Source organism: Capricornis sumatraensis, chromosome 14 (assembly GCF_032405125.1).
Source record: "Capricornis sumatraensis isolate serow.1 chromosome 14, serow.2, whole genome shotgun sequence".
Classification (NCBI taxonomy): Eukaryota; Metazoa; Chordata; class Mammalia; order Artiodactyla; family Bovidae; genus Capricornis; species Capricornis sumatraensis.
The window spans coordinates 24,502,026-24,523,142 of record NC_091082.1 but is presented as its reverse complement, the minus strand read 5'-3'; the positions used below and the strand labels follow the sequence as shown (position 1 = coordinate 24,523,142).

Here is a 21,117-nt window from a genome sequence, read left to right as displayed (position 1 = left end):
GGGTAAATTTAACTCAGATGACTATTATATCTACTAGTTGGGCAGGAATCCCTTAGAAGGAATGGATTAACCATCATGGTCAACAAAAGAATCTGAAATGCAGTACTTGGTTGCAATCTCAAAAATGACAGAATGATCTCTGTTCATTTCCAAGGAAAACCATTCAATATCACGGTAATCCAAGACTATGCCCCAACCAGTAATGCTGAAGAAGCTGAAGTTGAATGGTTCTATGAAGACCTACAAGACCTTTTAGAACTAACACCCAAAAAAGATGTCCTTTTCATTATAGGGGACTGCAAAGCAAAAGTAGGAAGTCAAGAAACACCTGGAGTAACAGGCAAATTTGGCCTTGGAATACAGAATGAAGCAGGGCAAAGACTAATAGAGATTTTCCAAGAGAACACACTTGTTGTAGCAAACACTGTCTTCCAACAACACAAGAGAAGACTCTACACATGGACATCACCAGGTGGTCAACACCAAAATCAGATTGATTATATTGTTTGCAGTCAAAGATGGAGAAGCTCTATACGGTCAGCAAAAATAAGACCAGGATCTGACTGAGGCTCAGATCATGAACTCCTTATTGCCAAATTCAGACTTAAATTGAAGAAAGTAATGAAAACCACTATAACATTCACGTATGACCTAAATCAAATCCCTTATGATTATACAGTGGAAGTGGGAAATAGATTTAAGTGACTAGATCTGATAGATAGGATGTTGATGAACTATGGATGGAGGTTCATGACATTGTACAGGAGACAAGGATCAAGACCATTCCCATGGAAAAGAAATGCAAAAAAGCAAAATGGCTGTCTGGGGAGGCTTTACAAATAGCTGTGAAAAGAAGAGAAGCAAAAAGCAAAGGAGAAAAGGAAAGATATAAGCATTTGAATGCAGATTTCCCAAGAATAGCAAGGAGAGATAAGAAGCCTTCCTCAGCAATCAATGCAAAGAAATAGAGGAAAACAACATAATGGAAAGAATAGAGATCTCTTCAAGAAAATTTGAGATACCAAAGGAACATTTTATGCAAAGATAAGCTCGATAAAGGACAGAAATGGTATGGACCTAACAGAAGCAGAAGATATTAAGAGGAGGTGGCAAGAATACACAGAAGAACTGTATAAAAAAGATCTTCATGACCAAGATGATCACAATGGTATGATCACTCACCTAGAGCCAAACTTCCTGGAATATGAGGTCAGTTTTCATTCCAATCCCAAAGAGAAGGCAATGCCAAAGAATACGCAGACTACCACACAATTGCACTCATCTCACATGCTAGTAAAGTAATGTTCAAAATTCTCCAAGCCAGGCTTAAGCAATAGGTGAGCTGTGAACTTCCAGATATTCAAGCTGGTTTCAGAAAAGGCAGGGGAACCAGAGAATCAACTGCCAACACTCCCTGGATCATCGAAAAAGGAAGAGAGTTCCAGAAAAACATCTATTTCTGCTTTATTGACTATGCCAAAGCCTTTGACTGTGTGGATCACAATAAACTGTGGAAAATTCTGAAAGAGACGGAAATACCAGAACACCTGACTTGCCTCTTGAGAAACCTATATGAAGGTCAGGAAGCAACAGTTAGAACTGGACATGGAACAACAGACTGGCTCCAAATAGGAAAAGGAGTACGTCAAGGCTGTATATTGTCTCCCTGCCTATTTAAATTATATTCAGAGTACATCATGAGAAATGCTGGGCTGGAAGAAGCACAAGCTGGAATCAAGATTGCTGCGAGAAATATCAATAACCTCAGATATGCAGATGACACCACTCTTATGTCAGAAATTGAAGTGGAACTAAAAAGCCTCTTGACGAAAGTGAAAGAGGAGAGTGAAAAAGTTGGCTTAAAGCTCAACATTCAGAAAACGAAGATCATGGCATCTGGTCCCATCACTTCATGGGAAATAGATGGGGAAACAGTGGAAACAGTGTCAGACTCCAAAATCACTGCAGATGGTGACTTCAGCCATGAAATTAAAAGACACTTACTCCTTGGAAAGAATGATATGACCAACCTAGATGGCATATTCAGAGGCAGAGACATTACTTTGCCAACAAATGTCCATCTAATTGAAGCTATGGTTTTTCCAGTAGTCCTGTATGGATGTGAGAGTTGTACTGTGAAGAAAGCTGAGTGCTGTGTTGGAGAAAACTGTTGAGAGTCCCTTGGACTGCAAGGAGATCCAATCAATCCATTCTAAAGATCAGTCCTGGGTGTTCTTTGGAAGGAATTATGCTGAAGCTGAAACTCCTGTACTTTGGCCACTTCATGCGAAGAGTTGACTCATTAGAAAAGACTCTGATGCTGCGGGGGATTGGGGGCAGGACGTGAAGGGGACGATAGAGGATGAGATGGCTGGATGGCATCACCGACTTGATGGATGTGAGTGAGTGAACTCTGGGAGTTGGTGATGGACAGGGAGACCAGGAGTGCTGCAATTCGTCGGGTCGCAAAGAGTTGGACACGACTGAGAGAGTGAACCAAACTGAACTGAACTTATTTTATCAATCTGCTTGTATGTAGCTTATTCTCAACTCCACACCTCTTCCTTCTAACTCACTGATTAGTTGGATCAGTCATCTTGTGCACAGAGGTTAGGAACTTATCTATGTAGATTTATATGTTTTATGTCTATATAGATATATGTATACACACACAACTCACAAATGCACCTATAAGCATAAATGTATCATTATACCCAATATCAATGCAATAGCACAATGTTCACTGTAGTAAGTTTAACTGTCTATATTTATTATTTTATTCTTTAATTATGAAATATCTGTCTCATACCATTATGACTTCAGTTCAGTTCAATCACTCAGTCGTGTCTGACTCTTTGTAACCTCATGGATGACAGCATGCCAGGCCTCCCTGTCCATCACCAACTCTCAGAGCTTGTTCAAACTCATTTCCATTGAGTCAGTGATGCCATCCAACCATCTCATCCTCTGTCATCCCCTTCTCTTGCCTACAATCTTTCCCAGCATCAGGGTCTTTTTTCCAATGAGTCAGTTCTTCACATCATGTGACCAAAGTATTGGAGCTTCAGCTTCAGTATCAGGTCTTCCAATGAATATTCAAGACTAATTTCCTTTAGGATCTCCTTGCAGTCCAAGTGACTCTCAAGAGTGTTCTCCAACACCATAGTTCAAAAGCATCAGTTCTTTGGCACTCAGCTTTCTTTATAGACCAACTTTCACATACATAAGTGACTCCTGGAAAAACCATAACATTTGATTATTTTATCAATAACTATTACATTCTAGGCATTTCATTTATTTGGCTATATTATAAATGGTACCACTTTCTAAAAATGTCTAATTGTTCATTACTTGTATGCAGAAACATGATAGATTTTGTATATTGACTTTGTATTATCCTCAATATATGTGTACGTCTTTTAAAATAGAAATTTTTAGAGCTATTTTAGGTTCACATCAAAATTGAGGGTAGTGAAGGTACAGATATTTCACAAAGTAAAGCATGATACAATGATGAGAAGCCATTATTTTAATTGAATTATGTTGCATTTAAGAGTATTTCTTGATAGCTTCCAATGATAGAGTGTGAGATGTGGGAAATGATATAGAGCTTTATTAAGTGGGTAGAAAAGGGAGAATGACATGGAGAAGCAGGGAGAGAGTGCAAAGTTCCGTTTGAAAGTTTATGGTGAAAGAAAAAGAGAGTGAGTGAGTGAAGAAGAAAAGAAAGGATGGTGGAAGGGAGGAAGGAAAGGAAGAAAAATATAACTTGAAAGCAATATCAGAGAGAGCTCAAAATTGGAAGAAAGTTTGTTTTATGAAAGAATATGGAAGAGGTTAATAACTATTCAGTAAATGTTGTGCGGGCACCTAGAAATAATTGAAAAAGTAGGTGAATATCTACTCCCTCATTTATATTAAAAATTACATGTATCAGTTAATAAAACTTAAATTCTGTTATGTGCCTACAAAATTTTACATCTATGAGATATCACAATCAATGAAATTTTCTGAAATACAATTTCTGATTCAGGAACTATAAATGATTGTAGATTTTTTCCATAACATTTTTTAAAGATCTGCAAAAAAATAACTAATGCAAAAATATACCAGTATTTATGGAGGGAAGCCCAATATTGTCCAAATCTACTAAATATACAAATAATAAAATCCTAATTGTACTAGGGTTATACTGATTTTTCATTTTGTTTTCAACAAGAATAATAGACACTAGAATTTAGATATTAAAAAAGTAAAGTAGTCATAACAAGATACTACTTGTTGTAGGACCTTCTGTAACACAAAGAACTATATTCAATACCTTATGTGTGTGTTAGTCGCTCAGTCGTGCCCAACTCTTTGTGACCCCATAGACTCCAATCCACCAGGTTCCTCTGTTCATGAGATTTTCCAGGCAAGCATACTGGGGTGGGTTGACATTTCCTTCTCCAGGGGATCTTCCCAAACGGATTGAACCCGGGTCTCCTGCACTGCAGGCAAATTCTTTACCAACTAGCTACAAGGGAAGCCCTCAATTCCCTATAATAAACCATAATGGAAAAGAATATGAAAAATATGAAAAAGTAGTATATATAATATATATTATATGTATAATGGATATAATATACATTGTGTGTGTGTGTGTATATATATATATATATATATATATAATCACTTTGCTATATACCGGAAGCTAATATAATATTGTAAATCAACTATTCCAAAAATTTAAAAAATTACGTCATAAAAATATATAAAATAAGTATATAAGGTAAGTGAAATAATTGGGCCTAGCACTCTAAGAGTATTAAAGATAAGTAAATAAGCTTTAATTATTAAAAGTTCTTTTGCCACAGTTATAGATTTTTTTTTAAGGAATAGAATGAAAAATTCTCCCATCAAGCCCAAATAATTAGAAAATTTACTGTAGCAAAATGCATGAATGCAAACCAGTTGAAATATTAGTATTTAAACATGGTTTTGGGATAACAGGATGGACATTAAATAAAATTATTTAGATCCATACCTCTTATCATAATAAAAAAAATTCAGTTGATCAAAACAAAACAAAAATAAACATAAAAACTTATAATAAAGAATGAAGTTTTCTATTTTTAACTTGAATTGGGAAAGACATTTCTAACTATCAGTCAAAATCCAGGAGACCTGAAGAGGAAAAAACATAGGTTCAGCACAGAAAAAAAGCACTTCCAACATTTTTGCACAGGGATATCAGACAGAGGAAAAAAAAAGTGCATCTAACGACAAAATGGTAAATGAAAAAATGACCTAAAACAAACAAAAAATTGTAGTTCATGCTTCAGAAAAAAAGCCTTGATTTCTCAATACATAAAGTTTCAGAAAGTCAATAAAGAAAAAATAAACAACCAAGCAGAAAATAGTCAATAGATATGAACATACAGTTGGAAAAAAGAGTAATTGTAAAGACTACATAAATATTTGAAAAGATAGTCAGTTTTACTTAAAGAATTTCAAGTGAGATTGTATTCAGTTCAATTCAGTCACTCAGTGGTGTCTGACTCTTTGTGACCCCATGGACTGCAGCATGCCAGGCTTCCCTGTCCATCACCAGCTCCCAGAGCAATAATTACTCAAACTCATATCCATCGCATCGGTGATGCCATCCAACCATCTCATCCTCTGTTGTCCCCTTCTCCTCCTGCCTTCAATCTTTCCCAGCATCAGGATCTTTTCCAATGAGTCAAATCTTCACATCAGCTGGCCAAAGTATTGAAGTTTCTGCTTCAGCATGAGTCTTTCCAGTGAATATTCAGGACTGATTTCCTTTAGGATTGACAGATTGGATCTCCTTGCAGTCCAAGGGACTCTCAAGAGTCTTTTCCAATACCACAGTTGAAAAGCATCAATTCTTCAGTGCTCAGCTTTCTTTGTAGTCCAACTCTCCATACTTGACTACTGGAAAAACATCCATACATAACTACATGTAGTCCAACATCCATACATACTACATACTACTGGAAAAACCATAGCTTTGACCAAACGGACCTTTAGTGGGTAAGTAGTGCCTCTGCTTTTTAATATGCTGTTTAGGTTATTTCCAATTCTGCATTGTTTCCATAATGGAGTAGTTCATGTTGGATTAACTCTCTCACAGAGAAAATCTTTAAAGTTTAATTTACATTAAGACAAACTAGCAAACAAAGATAATCAGAACTTTTTTATGGTGTAACTCCAGTAATGAGGAGCTTACAGTTTTCCACACTACCCACCCTTCATGTCTACATTGCTGATACCTTGCAAGGCATCTGCCTCAGGCCAGTTGTGAGCTACTATGCTTAGTGAAATAAGGCAGAGAAAGACAAACACGTATGGCATCACCTATTTGAGGATTCTGAAAAACAAACAAATGTATATAACAAAACAAAAACAGGCTCACAGATACAGAGGACATTTTAGTGAGGAGAGGGGCAAGATAGCGGTATGGGATTAAGAGATACAAGCTGCTGCTGCTGCTGATGCTAAGTCGCTTCAGTCGTGTCAACTAATGCGACCCCATAGATGGCAGCCCACCAGGCTCCCTTGTCCCTGGGATTCTCCAGGCAAGAACACTGGAGTCGGTTGCCATTTCCTTCTCCAATGCATGAAAGTGAAAAGTGAAAGTGAAGTCGTTCAGTCATGTCTGACTCCTAGCAACCCCATAGACTGCAGCCTACCAGGCTCCTCTTTCCATGGGATTTTCCAGGTGAGAGTACTGGAGTGGGTTGCCATTGCCTTCTCCAGAGATACAGGCTACTATATATAAAACAAATAGGATTCAAGGATGTATTATATAGGGAATATAGTACATATTTTATAATTATTTTAAAATTGTTTATGGAGGATAATGGATAAAAATACCAAATCATTATATTGTACCCCCAATGAACATACAATACTGTAAATCAATTATGCTTTAATTAAAAAAAATGTTTTAATTGAATGGAGATCAAAAGGTTTTCCTTCATTATGGAAGACCAAAACTTTGTTTGGATTATATAATATTTTTCCTCTCAGCTAATCATTCTCAAACTAGCCTTAGTAACTGCTGTGAACAAGGGTGTGCATGTGTGTGTTCACTAAGTCATTTCAGTTGTATCTCACTCTTTTCGACCCTAGGGACTGTAGCCTGCCAGGCTCCTCTGTCCATGAGATTCTTCAGGCAAGAATAATGGAGTGGGTTTCCATGACTTTCTCCAGGGTCAAATCCACATCGCTTATGTCTCCTGCGGGCAGGTTCTTTGCCACTAGCGCCACCTAGGAAGCTGTGAACAAGAGAGAAATACTGAGCTGGTTTAAACATCAAGAGTGATAGTTCTAGATAGATATATTAAGACACCAGGAATACTATTAGAATCTTGAAGTTTCCTGGTCTAAGCTATGAGCACACTAATGTGATCTGCTGGAGAAAGTTAAACCTTTCAGTATGGTGTTATAAGTTGAATAAGTCAAGCTCTCCTCCTCTTGTTTAATGACCTGAAAAAATATCTGGTAAATTTCTGATTTTCAAATCAGAAGGTGATATTCTGTTTGATAGTCCTATCTGAACTCACTTAGCCACACTTTATTGGCCTCAGTTAAGCCAAAATAAGAGCTTCTTTATTCCACAGCTCAACTGGTACACAATCCACCTGCAATGCAGGAGACTCCAGTTTTATTCCTGGGTCTGAAAGATCCCCTGGAGAAGGGATAGGCTACCCACTCCAGTATTCTGGGGCTTCCCTAGTGGCTCAGCTGGTAAAGAATCCACCTGCAGTGTAGGAAACCTCGGTTGGGAAGATCCCCTGGAGGAGGGCATAGTATTCTTGCCTGGAGAATCCCCATGAACGAGGAGCCTGGCAGGCTGAAGTCTATTGGGTTGCAAAGAGTTGGACACGACTGAGAAATTAAGCACAGCACAGCCCAGGCCAAAATAAACACCTAGATGTTTAAGCATCTGTTTTACTTATTTTCTCTACATTTTCAGATGTATACCTTCTTCTCTATAATGTACTCTTTCAAATTTACGTCGGATGTGAAGTGTTAATGTGGTATTTCACAGAACATCTAAGTTGTTTCTCTTACGTCAATGGAATTTCTTAATATTGTCATCTAATTTAACTGAGAAACATAAGCTATAGTGAAAAGCATCACTGGTGATAATTTTGAAGACAAAAATGGGCACAATTTCAGCCTTGGGCATTGTGTACCTTTGTTTGTTTTTAACTTTAAAATCTTTAATTCTTACATGTATTCCCAAACATGAACCCCCCTCCCACCTCCCTCTCCATAACATCTCTGTGGGTCATCCCCATGCACCAGCCCCAAGCATGCTATATCCTGCATCAGACATAGACTGGCGATTCAATTCTTACATGATAGTATACATGATAGAATGCCATTCTCCCAAATCATCCCACCCTCTCCCTCTCCCTCTGAGTCCAAAAGCCCGTTTATACACAGCTGTGTCTTTTTTCTTGTCTTGCATACAGGGTCGTCATTGCCATCTTTCTAAATTCCATATATATGTGTTAGTATACTGTATTGGTGTTTTTCTTTCTGGCTTAATTCACTCTGTATAATTGGCTCCAGTTTCATCCATCTCATCAGAACTGATTCAAATGAATTCTTTTTAATGGCTGAGTAATACTCCATTGTGTACATGTACCAGAGCTTTCTTATCCATTCATCTGCTGATGGACATCTAGGTTGTTTCCATGTCCTGGCTATTATAAACAGTGCTGCGATGAACATTGGGGTACATGTGTCTCTTTCAATTCTGGTTTCCTCGGTGTGTATGCCCAGCAGTGGGATTGCTGGGTCATAAGGTAGTTCTATTTGCAATTTTTTAAGGAATCTCCACACTGTCCTCCATAGTGGCTGTACTAGTTTGCATTCCCACCAACAGTGTAGGAGGGTTCCCTTTTCTCCACACCCTCTCCAGCATTTATTGCTTGCAGATTTTTGGATCGCAGCCATTCTGACTGGTGTGAAGTGGTACCTCATTGTGGTTTTGATTTGCATTTCTCTGATAATGAGTGATGTTGAGCATCTTTTCATGTGTTTGTTAGCCATCCGTATGTCTTCTTTGGAGAAATGTCTATTTAGTTCTTTGGCCCATTTTTTGATTGGGTTGTTTATTTTTCTGGAATTGAGCTGCATAAGTTGCTTGTATATTTTTGAGATTAGTTGTTTGTCAGTTGCTTCATTTGTATTTTTTTCTCCCATTCAGAAGGCTGCCTTTTGACCTTGCTTATATTTTCCTTTGTTGTGCAGAAATTATCTTTACTATTATACCTATTGGATCCTTGCTAAAGCCTTTTGGTGTCAAATAATATTCTGCTAACCAGTGTTAACAGAAAATACGTAAAGAAGTGAATGATTTTAGGTGTGTGGATTTAAGAATTTAGACAGCAGTAGCTACAATCCTGATGACAATTTGGCTTAATAGTTATCATGGCAGCAGAGAAGAAAACAAAGGAGAATATAAGAAATAATGTTTTCCCTACTTTTCCTTTGTGATATGAAGGAATCTTGGCTAAAGACAAATCTCTGGTTCCATCTTTTGTTTTCATCTTCTACAAAAAAAGAGGAGTGGATATGACTCAACTAGGTAGAGCTAATATATTAGCAGTTGATAAACACATGCTGGGTGGCAAATGATCAGTACATTCCTATCTCTTGATCTTGCACTGCTTCAAAATAGTCACGTGGAACCTAGAGGCTTCCAGTTTATTGAACAGAATGGAATTAATTTCAATATCAGTTATTCCTATGGTCTCATGCTTGGAGATAGTGGTCAAAAGTGAAAACTTGAGCCATTATGTTTGTTCTCTCTTTGACTTGTTCAAAGGTGAAATAATTATCCTGAAGAGATGTTTCTCTCTCCTGGCACAAATTCCCACATAGGACAAGTGAACCAAGATCTGCAGCGCTCGTGGAAGTGAGGTGAGCAGGAAGAGAGGACAAAATATTACTAAACCAATTTGGCCCTCTGGTTGAACCACATTTTTAGTAGCGTTGTCAGCTGTTATCAGCTTCCATTCAAATGCTAGTGATCTAATAATTAAGTTAGCAAAGGATTCCTTAAATGTTATATTCATGCACAGAGAGTAGTAGCACATTACCAAGTTACTTATGATGAGTCTACTAGAGTTCTTAATTTAGATTCCACCAAAGAACATGTTGTCATGTAAGCTTGACATATTGCACTTCTAAACAAGGTGTCCCCATGCATTTACCTGAAATCTCTAAAATTTTCAGAAATGACATTTTGGTTTAGTGCATAGCCAGTGCTACTGCCTTGAGCTGATTATGTGAATATAATTTGTTTTCATTCCCATTTGTTTTATAGTGTCTGAGTGTGTAATACTGATTGTTTTCATGAACAGTAATTTGTCCTATAAACTTCAGAATAATGGGATATTAAATCATATGTGGCAGGTCAAATATAACATAACTATTGTAAAGTGGATTTATGTATGTACAGTACATGTACATTATGTGTGTGTGCTGAAAAGTGAAGTGATGATGGAATGGTTGTAGCAACTAAATGGATGATGATCAAGTCACCTTGAAGAATACAGACCTCAGTCAAATATCCAGGCAAAAAAACTCAATTAGTTTTCTTTTCTTCTCTGAAAATTATAAACTGTATTATCCTTTACAGTGGGGTGAGTTTCAGCCTATAATATATAATATGTGGGTGAACTATGTGCGTATATGTGAGCCTGTGTGTGTATTTGTTCCTATATATATTGTTATTCATATGCAGAAAATATGAAGGCAAACATAGGGAATGTGCAGTAAAATTTCACCTTGAAATTTTCATTCAGTACTTAAATTCCTGGACAGGTTAAAAAGAAAAATGTGTTACTGTTTCAATGCCCATTCTTCTGTAGACTTGCTTAACTTTCAGGTCTAACTTTATTCATCTTATAATTTCTATGATCCATGCATGCATTGCTATTCTCTTTATTAAATTTTTTCTAGCAGCAACATTGATTTGCATTCAATGAGTTCATACTGAAAATGGCATAATTTTATATACTTAATGCTAAGGGTGCAAAAACTGAACAGTGTATTTTTGCTTCATCCTAACACTAATATAGCATGATATTAGAGGATTATTACCATGAAGACTGCATGGCAGGGAGGGCACTGTAACTTTTCCTTTCCTTGTCTATATAAAGGAATAAACAAAATGTGCATATTATTAAAGAATGAAATATATTAAGTATACAAACATGCCATCAAAACAATGTCTCCATATTTATTAAGGATATACATTTATGCAATTTCTGAATCATATTTTGTCAAAAGAATTCATGACAAAAATGATGTTCAGGATTCAAGGGCTATTTTAATGAAGAAGAACCTCCTAAGGCTGGCATAATGCTTCATTTCTGTTGGCGGGTTTTAGTCCTAACCAGGCTTTATGAAATGAACAATGTTTGAAGGATTTCTTGATAACATCACAGGAACTCTTCCTGTAGCAATACTTTCCCCAACCTGCAGAGCCTTGCCATGGTGGTCTGGTTAAGTTCTAATTTGGATAATTAAATTCTCTCTGCCTATCTGACTTTTTACAGTCTTCAGCCCTTTTTGCAGTCTTCTGTTATTTCCTGTTTTGAGTTGATGACTCCTGTGCCCTGTGGAACTAAGGCTGAATAATGCACAGGAAATTATTCACCCTTCTGTTACAGTTGTGGTAGCATAACAGTTTCTAGTTCCATTTTTCATTTCATTGAAACATGTTTTTAAATAAAATCACTTTTTCTTGTTTCTGGTCTGCTTTTGGAAGAATAAATTCCATGGAAATCTATACCCATTCAATTTCTATTAAAATATGCATTTATATAACCAAAAGAACAGCTTCTCTTTAAAAATATATACATAAAATATACAGTGTGACTTTAAAGATTTTAAGCAAACTTAATTAAAATAAATTTTGATTCATTAACCTCACATAGCAGTATATATGTTTTTATAATTGGGAAGTCTACCATTAAGCTTCCCAGTACAAATTATACTTACAATATGTATACTTAATGAATAATGTATACTATGGGTCTAGATGCAAACTCAAGAAGGTCATGCATTTCATCTTTGGGGCAGGTGCCCATATTTGTCCTAGATACATTTTAGTGGTTCTGGTACCATTTCATTTTCTCCAGATCATTCTGAAGAGAAAGCAATATTTCATTCACATTCTTCTCAGTGCACTCTGACCCCACCTTGGATCTTATTTTCTGGCCCCAGAAGCCTAATTCCCACTCCACCAAGGTCTAAAGTACCATGGAAAGCATAGTAATAGAAGGTAATAATACAAGCTCTGCCTGTCTTTTCCACACAAGTAAACATAGTTTACATCCTGTTCTAAAAGGAAAAGTATATTATTTACTTTTAGGTTTATGACTCAATATCAGCCTTATAAATAAATGTGATGTTTCAGCGGGTTTAGAGAAAAGGTAACATTATTAAAGAAAAATATGAACTCCAGTAGTGGTTAATATTTCACCATAAAGACCACAGAATATGATATTAAAAATGAGTACTTTGAAGTAAATATTAATACATATATATATATATATATATATATTTAAAAATACAGGGATACAATTTACATAGTCTTAAATTTATTTTCTAGCCAGACTTTTTTCAGTGTGCATGTATATTTATATGTGCACATATACATATTATACTGGGTGGCTCAGACAGAAAAGAATCTACCTGCAATGCAGAAAACCCAGGTTTGATCCCTAGGTTGGAAAGATCTCCTAGAGGAGGAAATGGCAGCCCACTCCAGCGTTCTTGCCTGGAGAATCCCATGAACAAAGGAGCCTGGCAGGCTACAGTTTATAGGGTTGCAAAGAGTTGGATATAACTGAGTGACTAAGTGTGTATATACACATTATATTGAATCAATAAGTATTATTCTTAATGTTAAGAATAGTAAAATAGTAAATTTGTAAAATACATTTATTATCAGGATAAGTATGCTTATGAGAGCATTTGAAAAACATATTCTCATAATTAACCTCATATTAGTCAATCTAAGTTAGAAACAAGAGTCATAGTTTTCTATATCTTGAAATTTAAAAATGCCCTGCAAATATAATTTTCTTCCAAATGAAGACAGGTCTGCGTTTTCCTGGAGAAAACTCCGTGTGTGTGTGTGTGTGTGTGTGTGTGTGTGTGCTTCCTCTTTGCACTCTATTTGAGGGGAGGAAGCATGTGCCCAAACTTTGGCCTCTTTGGAAACCTTAAAACTCTTCTGCCTCACTAAGGGCAAAACATAATGTAAGAAAAGTAAAAATGGTGCCATTAATGAGTGTGAGGCATCATATTAATAAAAGAAAAAAAAAAGCAATAACCAGATGACAATGTAACAATACTTTTGCTTCTTTTTGTCTTATATGTCAAATTAGATAAGCTGAGTCTTTAGGCATAGCCCACTTCAGTGGTGTCTTTGACATAGAAGAACCAAGTGAAGGCCAGAATATGATCCAAATGAGAAGATATGTTACAGGCTTTTGCTCACACCTAGGTCCGAGGATATTAGGATACCACCAAGATTCACAGCCAACTCTGTACAGCTGACCAGAATAAAATAGTATTTGGTGTTTCTGAAACACCTGGACTGCATATCTTTTAAAACTAAACCACCAGTGATAGTGACCATGATGGATGCCTTGTAAAGAATACAGTAATCTTAACATATTACTGAGTAATCGAGTAATTTAACTAATTAATGTAACATATTTGTTATTCTCTCTCACACATGTAAGTAACAGTAGCTTTTATGCCATTATGTTGTGATACTTTAACCTTAATTCTCAATACGTGAAAAGGCCATCAAATTCTCTATTTTGAGCTAATTACTTAAAAATTTCAGTAGATCCATTATGTAACGGTGCATGTGTAGCAGGCCTGTATAGCAGGTATAAGACAAAGGTCATTGAGTCAGACAGAACTCACATCTAAAGCCCAGCTCCACTGCATACTTTGTAGAGACTTGATTTTCTTACACATAAAATTCTGATGATTGTCTAACTCACAATATTATTGCAAGATAATATATCTAAGCCATTTGATACAACACATGGTCATACAAAACCAGTGATTCTGGAACAGAGGTCATATGTGTGATGTAATGAGAAATATTCAAGTATATAGAATTGAAAGCAAAGGGAAAAAAGTTTATTATCTTTTTTAAAATATTTTGGCTAAATTTTCTAAGTCCTTTCAGATCAAATATTGAAAATTGGCTACAGAAGTGGAGCATCACTATTTTTACCTGAGATTGTACTGCACATATAAATGATTAAATGAGATAGCTTATGTAAAGCAGTCAAATATTTATCTGGCATACAGTAAATATTTAAAATACATTTATTATCAGGATATGCATGTTTAAGAGACCTTCTTGGTAAAATGAGGAGAAGGCACTGACAACCCACTCCGTACTCTTGCCTGGAAAATCACATGGACAGAGGGGCCTGGTAGGCTGCAGTCCATGGAGTCAATGAAAATCGGACATGACTGAGCAACTTCACTTTCACTTGTCACTTTCATGCATTGGAGAAGGAAATGGCAACCCACTCCAGTGTTCTTGCCTGGAGAATCCCAGGGACGGGGGAGCATGGTGGACTGCCGTCTATGGTATCACACAGAGTCGGACACGACTGAAGCGACCTAGCAGCAGCAGCAGCATGGTAAAATGTATTTAGTTCTTACGCTGTAACATGGTTTCACTGTTTATCAATAGACAGTTCATCATGGCAACATCGGCAGTTTAAGAACCATTCTAGTTATATTTATGAAGGTACCCACATTGGCTGAATTGCATCTGATGAAGTGTATTAAGACAGCTGTTTTCAGAGAAGGCAAAAACAAGTAAGAAGCCCATTTGCCTGAATACTATTTTCAAAAGATTTAAGTCCTTCTGAAAATAGAATATAGAGATTCACCAAAGTGGAAATGACAGCTTGTGACTATGACAGAAAACTTGTAATGTTCACATACATGAGTAAATAAGAAATCTTTAAAAGGCAATTACTATATTTTAGAAACATGCATGTGTAGATTTATCAATTTTCTTGCTTGAATACTTTTCCCTTTTTACCTGCCCTCCAATATCTTATGACTTCTATGCCTATGTAATTATAGCTCTAAAATAATCATCAATATCACTCTTTCCAAAGCATGTATAAACAATAAAACCTATTTTTTAAATGAAGAAAAAATGTATATACATATTCTGCTTCTCATGAGGATCGACTTAGCATCATAAATAAGTAATTATTTCTTAGTCTTATATATCAATAGCTAATTTTTCCTACAACACATGTGTTCCCTTAGGCCACTAAAGCAGTTATGCTTTTCCTTCTAAGCAAGCACAAATCAGATACATATTTTGATGTTAGACTACTATAAAAACCTCTTCTATAAATTTTTATAATCATATGGTTTGGAGAAGTGTTCAGATTAAAGTATATGAATATATAATTTTACCAATGGCTGTTTTCCAAAGAACATATTTAATAATTTGCTGCTTTAAAATTGATTTTTTCTGCTTTTTCTGCATTTCAAAATTGAAATGATACATGTCATTTGAATTTTAAACTACATCTACATATAGCACATCCAATACTATCAATCAGGACCAGCAATATAAATTGTGAGGACTCTTGTTCAAATATTATATTTTCAATTCAAAATGTAGCACTGAAACATATACATTACCATGTGTAAACTTATATAGCCAGACACAAGGAGTTCAGATTAGGTGCTCTGTGACAGCCTAGAGGGGGGGGATGAGTGTAGGGTGGGAAGGAAGCTCCAGAGGAGGGAACTTATGTATATTTGTGGCTGATTCATGTTGATATATGGCAGAAATCAACACAATAGTGTAAAGCAATCACTTTCCAATTAAAAATAAATTTAAATTAAAAAATTATAATCTCAAGACAGTGACAACAAAGCTTTAAACCAAGCATGGGGCCTTTCTGACAGTGGAGTCCCATGCAACTGCCCACGTGTCATGAAGTGGGCTTTGCTGTCAAAGCAACAAGAACTTTGGAAAATAACTTTCTTCTCTTTAATGGTGAAGTCAGCAGTTTCCATCTTGTGATGATCTGGCACAGGATGTACGTTTCACACAGATAACTCGTTACAAATACAATCAATACAAATATGATGCCATGACAATTCATTTTTCTTAAAAAGCCAGAGAATATACTGAAAAAAAAAAAAAATCTGTCTTCAGTTTTCTAAAGTGAATTCAGTAATTGAACAAATTCTTTCTTATATGCTTATCTCTTGCAAATTTCTTTTATTTAGAATTTGAAAAGTAATTATCCAGTGTTTTTTGCATCTAGCAAGTCTTAATCCTTAGTTGAAATATTTTTATGATGTATTAACATATTTAATGTACAGATACTCTTGAAAATATTTGAGTTTTTTTATAATCAGGTATGTACTTTTACATTAAATATGAGTGAGTTTTAAATTTGATATATATATAATTTTTTTAAGTTCTTAAAATATTTGACGAATTTTGAAAAGTATTTTCTGAGGCTTTGAGAATTTAAATACATAGTCCAAACCTGGTATAGCACCATATATGTGTATACATATGATATATAAAACATAAAGTTTTTTAAAGTTGTCTTTAAAGTTGTCCTTATCTATGATAAGGACTTCCCTGGTGGCTCAGATGGTAAAGCATCTTGCTTACAATGCAGGAGACCTGGATTCGATCCCTGGCTCGGGAAGATCCTCTGGAGAAGGAAATGGCAACCCGCTCCAGTACTCTTGCCTGGAAAATCCCATGGACAGAGGAGCATGGTGGTCTATAGTCCACAGGGTCGCAAAGAGTTGGACACGACTGAGCGACTTCACTTTCACTTTCACTTTTATCTATGATACACAAGAACCTAAGGAAAGCCCTCAAACTTTTAAATCCCTAATTTATTTGTTTTTTCAACATTATTTAAAAATAAAATTGATTCATTAAGAAGAATAAAAGTAACTTTGGTATTTGAGATCATCACAGATTAACGTATATAACTATACTATAATACTAAATCAACTAAATGATAAATTATAAAAAATATAAGAGAATACAACTTCCTTAAGACAAACAGGTAGGCCTCACATTTTGTAAAATATCTGATATGCCAAATTGTGAGAGAAACCCAGAATTTATTCTAACAATTTTAATCTACTTTGTTTTTATGATAATAATTATAATGATAACAATATTGACTAATGATATGAGATATCTTTATGTGCTGTTTACTATGCTTTATAAGGAAATGGCAACCCACTCCAGTATTCTTGCCTGGAGAATTCCATGGACAGAGGATCCTGGAGGACTATAGTCAATGGGGTTGCAAAGAGTTGGACACAACTGAGCAACTTTCACTTTCATAATTGTTATACCTTTCAGTTTTCACTAACATATTGACATGTTCATTTCAGTATTAGAGATGAGGACACACAGCGAGAAAGTCAGATTAAATTCCCCACATTTATAAGAGTTACTGTCAGGGCACAACCTGTGTTTGTATAGTTTCAAATCCCTGCAATGTAGCATGGACAATGATCTCTTTCATTGACACGTGATCTATTTCAGTTCTCTTTATCAATGGCATATGTATAAGAAAGCTTTTTTCTTAAAACCTTAACAATTTCACAAGGTGTCATAGAGTATATGATACCATAGGGAACTAGAAAAATGATTTGCTACTTGCCGTAGAAGAAAAACATTAGTATTAATTTTTAAAATAAAACATTAGTTTGAATCCAATTTGTCTTCTATTTTAAGCATGTTTAGTTCTCTAAGTAAAGTTCAAATAAGGTTTAATAAGTCCATGATCTTGGCTATAGGAGTTCATGTTCTGTGACTGTGTGCTAGTTCTTAAGATTACTGACTCAGTGTCATAAAAATATCAAGTTGCCTAACCATGATCCTCTTTTTATCTACTATTAATATTTTTAACTGAAGCTAAGGAGAATATTTACCTTTAGAAGCTATATTTGTATGTTTTTAAATACATGAATTTTTCTTTTCAGGAACACTGGAGGTCATTGTAGCTTATTACCATGATAGTAATAATGACATTATTAGTGAAATTGGGAAATTGCATCTCTGGATTGAGTATCAGAGAACTGCATTTTTATGTTGAATTTTGTGGAAAGATCTTGAAGAAAAGACTTTCTTTACTCATTCTTTCAAAATAGGAGTTAACTCAAGTCATTTAATTCAGATTGAACAGGATTCAAGTGAATCTCATTACTTTCTAGCTGAGTAATCAAAAGAAAATTAACTGCTTTGAATTTAAGATCATCGTTTGAAAATGGGCACAGAAATAACCCTGTTTCATAGGATTTTTGTGGAGACTACATGAGAAAATGCATATAAAAAGATTTGTGTTATGCTTAGTATATATTTTCCCTGGTGACTCAGATGGTAAAGCATCTGCCTGCAATGCAGGAGACCTGGGTTTGATCCCTGGGTCAGGAACCTCCCCTGGAGAAGGAAATGGCAATCCACTCCACTACTCTTGCCTGGAAAATGCCATGGACGGAGGAGCCTGGTGGTGTCCCTGGGATCACAAAGAGTCGGACACGACTCAGTAACTTCCCTTTCTTTCCCTTTCTTTCCCTTTAGTATATATTTAGATTTTTTTAAAGTATTAGCTATTATAAATACTTCTCTATTGTCACCCACCTGTTTGAACTTTCCTGGTTATGAGAGATTTCACTAAAAATGATACTGTACCATCTGATATTTAAACTCTTAGAAAATAATTTATGATTCTATGTGGAAGTCTGTGTAACTCCAGTAAAATCTTAGTTTTATCAACTTTAGCTCATTGCTCATCAGTTCAGTTCAGTTCAGTTGCTCAGTCGTGTCCGACTCTTTGCGACCCCATGAATTACAGCACGCCAGGCCTCCCTGTCCATCATCAACTCCCAGAGTTCACTCAAACTCATGTCCATCAAGTCGGTGATGCCATCCAGCCATTTCATCCTCTGTCATTCCCTTCTTCTCCTGCCCCCAATTCCTCCCAGCATCAGAATGTGCATACCACGATACTAAATTACTTCAGTGAGTCCCCTGCATACAAATGAGTTTTATTCCAAGAGCTGATTCATAAATGTAATTTTTGTAAGTTCAATAAAGTTAGCCTAGGTATCCAACTAATGCAGTTGCATTTAGCTATGTAGTACTGTAGTAGGTTTATAACACTTTTCACACAAATAATACAGAAAAAATAAATAAATAAAACATTTTAAGTAATGCAGTACAGTACCTTGAAAAGCACAGTAGTGTAGTACAACAGCTAGTATAAAAGAGTATGTTTGCATCTTTGAACGTTCCCAACTGGAAGGTACATATGTAGGGGACTTACGCTATAGACTGCAGCCTACCAGGCTCCTCCCTTCATGGGATTTTCCAGGCAAGAATACTGGAGTGGGTTGCCATTTCCTTCTCCAGGAGATCTTTCCAATCCAGGGATTGAACCAGGTCTCCCACATTGTAAGCAGATGCTCTATTGTCTGAGCCACCAGAAAAGTCCTATAATTTATTACTGTATTCTTTATATTTTAATATGTGTATTATATTATTTTTGCCTACCCAGAAATCTTTTCTAATTCTTTTTTCAGGAGTACCCCTAAAGTTGTTGTTGTTGTACACTCACTAAGTAATTTAGACCCCATGGAGCCCACTGTTTGTGACCTCATGTACTGTAGCTCATCAGGCTTCCTTGTCCTTCACTCTCTCCTGGAGTTTGCTCAAACTCATATCCATCAAGTTTATAATGCCATCCAACCATCTCATCCTTTGTTGCCCCTTTCTCCTGCTGCCTTCAATCTTTACAACCTTGAGGGTCTTTTCCACTGAATCACCACTTCATATCAGGTGGTCACAGTATTGGAGCTTCAGCTTCAGTATCAGTCCTTCCAGTGAATATTCAGGATTGATTTCATTTAGGATTGACCGGTTTGATCTCCTTGCTCCCCAAGGGACTCTCAAGAGTCTTCTCTACCACCACAGTTCAAAAGCATCAATTCTTCAGTGCTCAGCCTTCTTTATGATTTAACTCTCACATCTGTACCTGACTACTGGTAACACCATTGCTTTGACTATATGGATCTTTGTCAGCAAAGTGACATCTCAGCTTTTTAATACACTGTCTAGGTTTGTTATTTTTTCTTCCAGAGAGCAAGCATCTTTCAATTTCATGGCTGCAGTAACCATCTGCAGTAATTTTGGAGACCAAGGAAATAAAATCTGCCACTGTTTCCATTTTTTCCCCATCCATTTGCCAAGAAGTGATGGGACCAGATGCCATGATCTTAGTTTTTTTTAATGTTGAGTGTTAAGCAAGCTTTTATGCTCTTCTCTTTCACCTTCATTAAGAGGCTTCACTTTCTGCTCTTAGTATGTTGTTATCTGCATATCTGAGGTTACTGATATTTCTCCCAACAATCTTGATTCCAGCTTGTGCTTCATCCAGCCTGACATTTTGTATGACACATTCTGCCTGTAACTTAAATAAGCAGGTGAGAAAGTCAGTTCTCAGGCAGATTGATAAAAAGTCTGAGGAACCTGAGGAGGAGAAAGGGGTCTGGGGTTTTGAGGAGGAGATAGGGTCTGGAATTCTCAAGCAGGAGGAAAGGACAAACTTTCTTTTTTTCTTTTCTACATTCCTTAGCCTTAGTTACATAAAATTATGTAGTTTTATGTAGTTATTTTTTTTTAGTTTTTTTTTTTTTTCTTTAAGCCTTGAACTGATGATTACACAATAAACAACTCAGTCTAAACTCTGTACTAGGGGTTATATAACAACAGTGTAATCTGTTTGAAGGCAGTTTCTCCTTCCTGAAACCTTCTGACTAATCCTGATATTTTAGAATCTATAATATGGGAGTGGGTCTGGTAGGATCTTTCTATTGTTAAATTCTAATCCTATTTATCTAAAATGTAAATTGTGGAAGTGGGTCTGGTAAAATTTTCATAAACTTGAGACATTCTTTTGATTTATTGTAATAACTAATTTATAAAATTGACAAACCACTAGCCAGACTCATCAAGAAGCAAAG

General features: G+C 36.0%; 1 pseudogene; it reads left to right on the top strand.

Moving 5' to 3' along the window:
* LOC138090728 (poly(A) polymerase alpha pseudogene) overlaps positions 1-21,117 on the top strand; it is a 55,711-nt pseudogene that overhangs the window by 797 nt on the left and 33,797 nt on the right.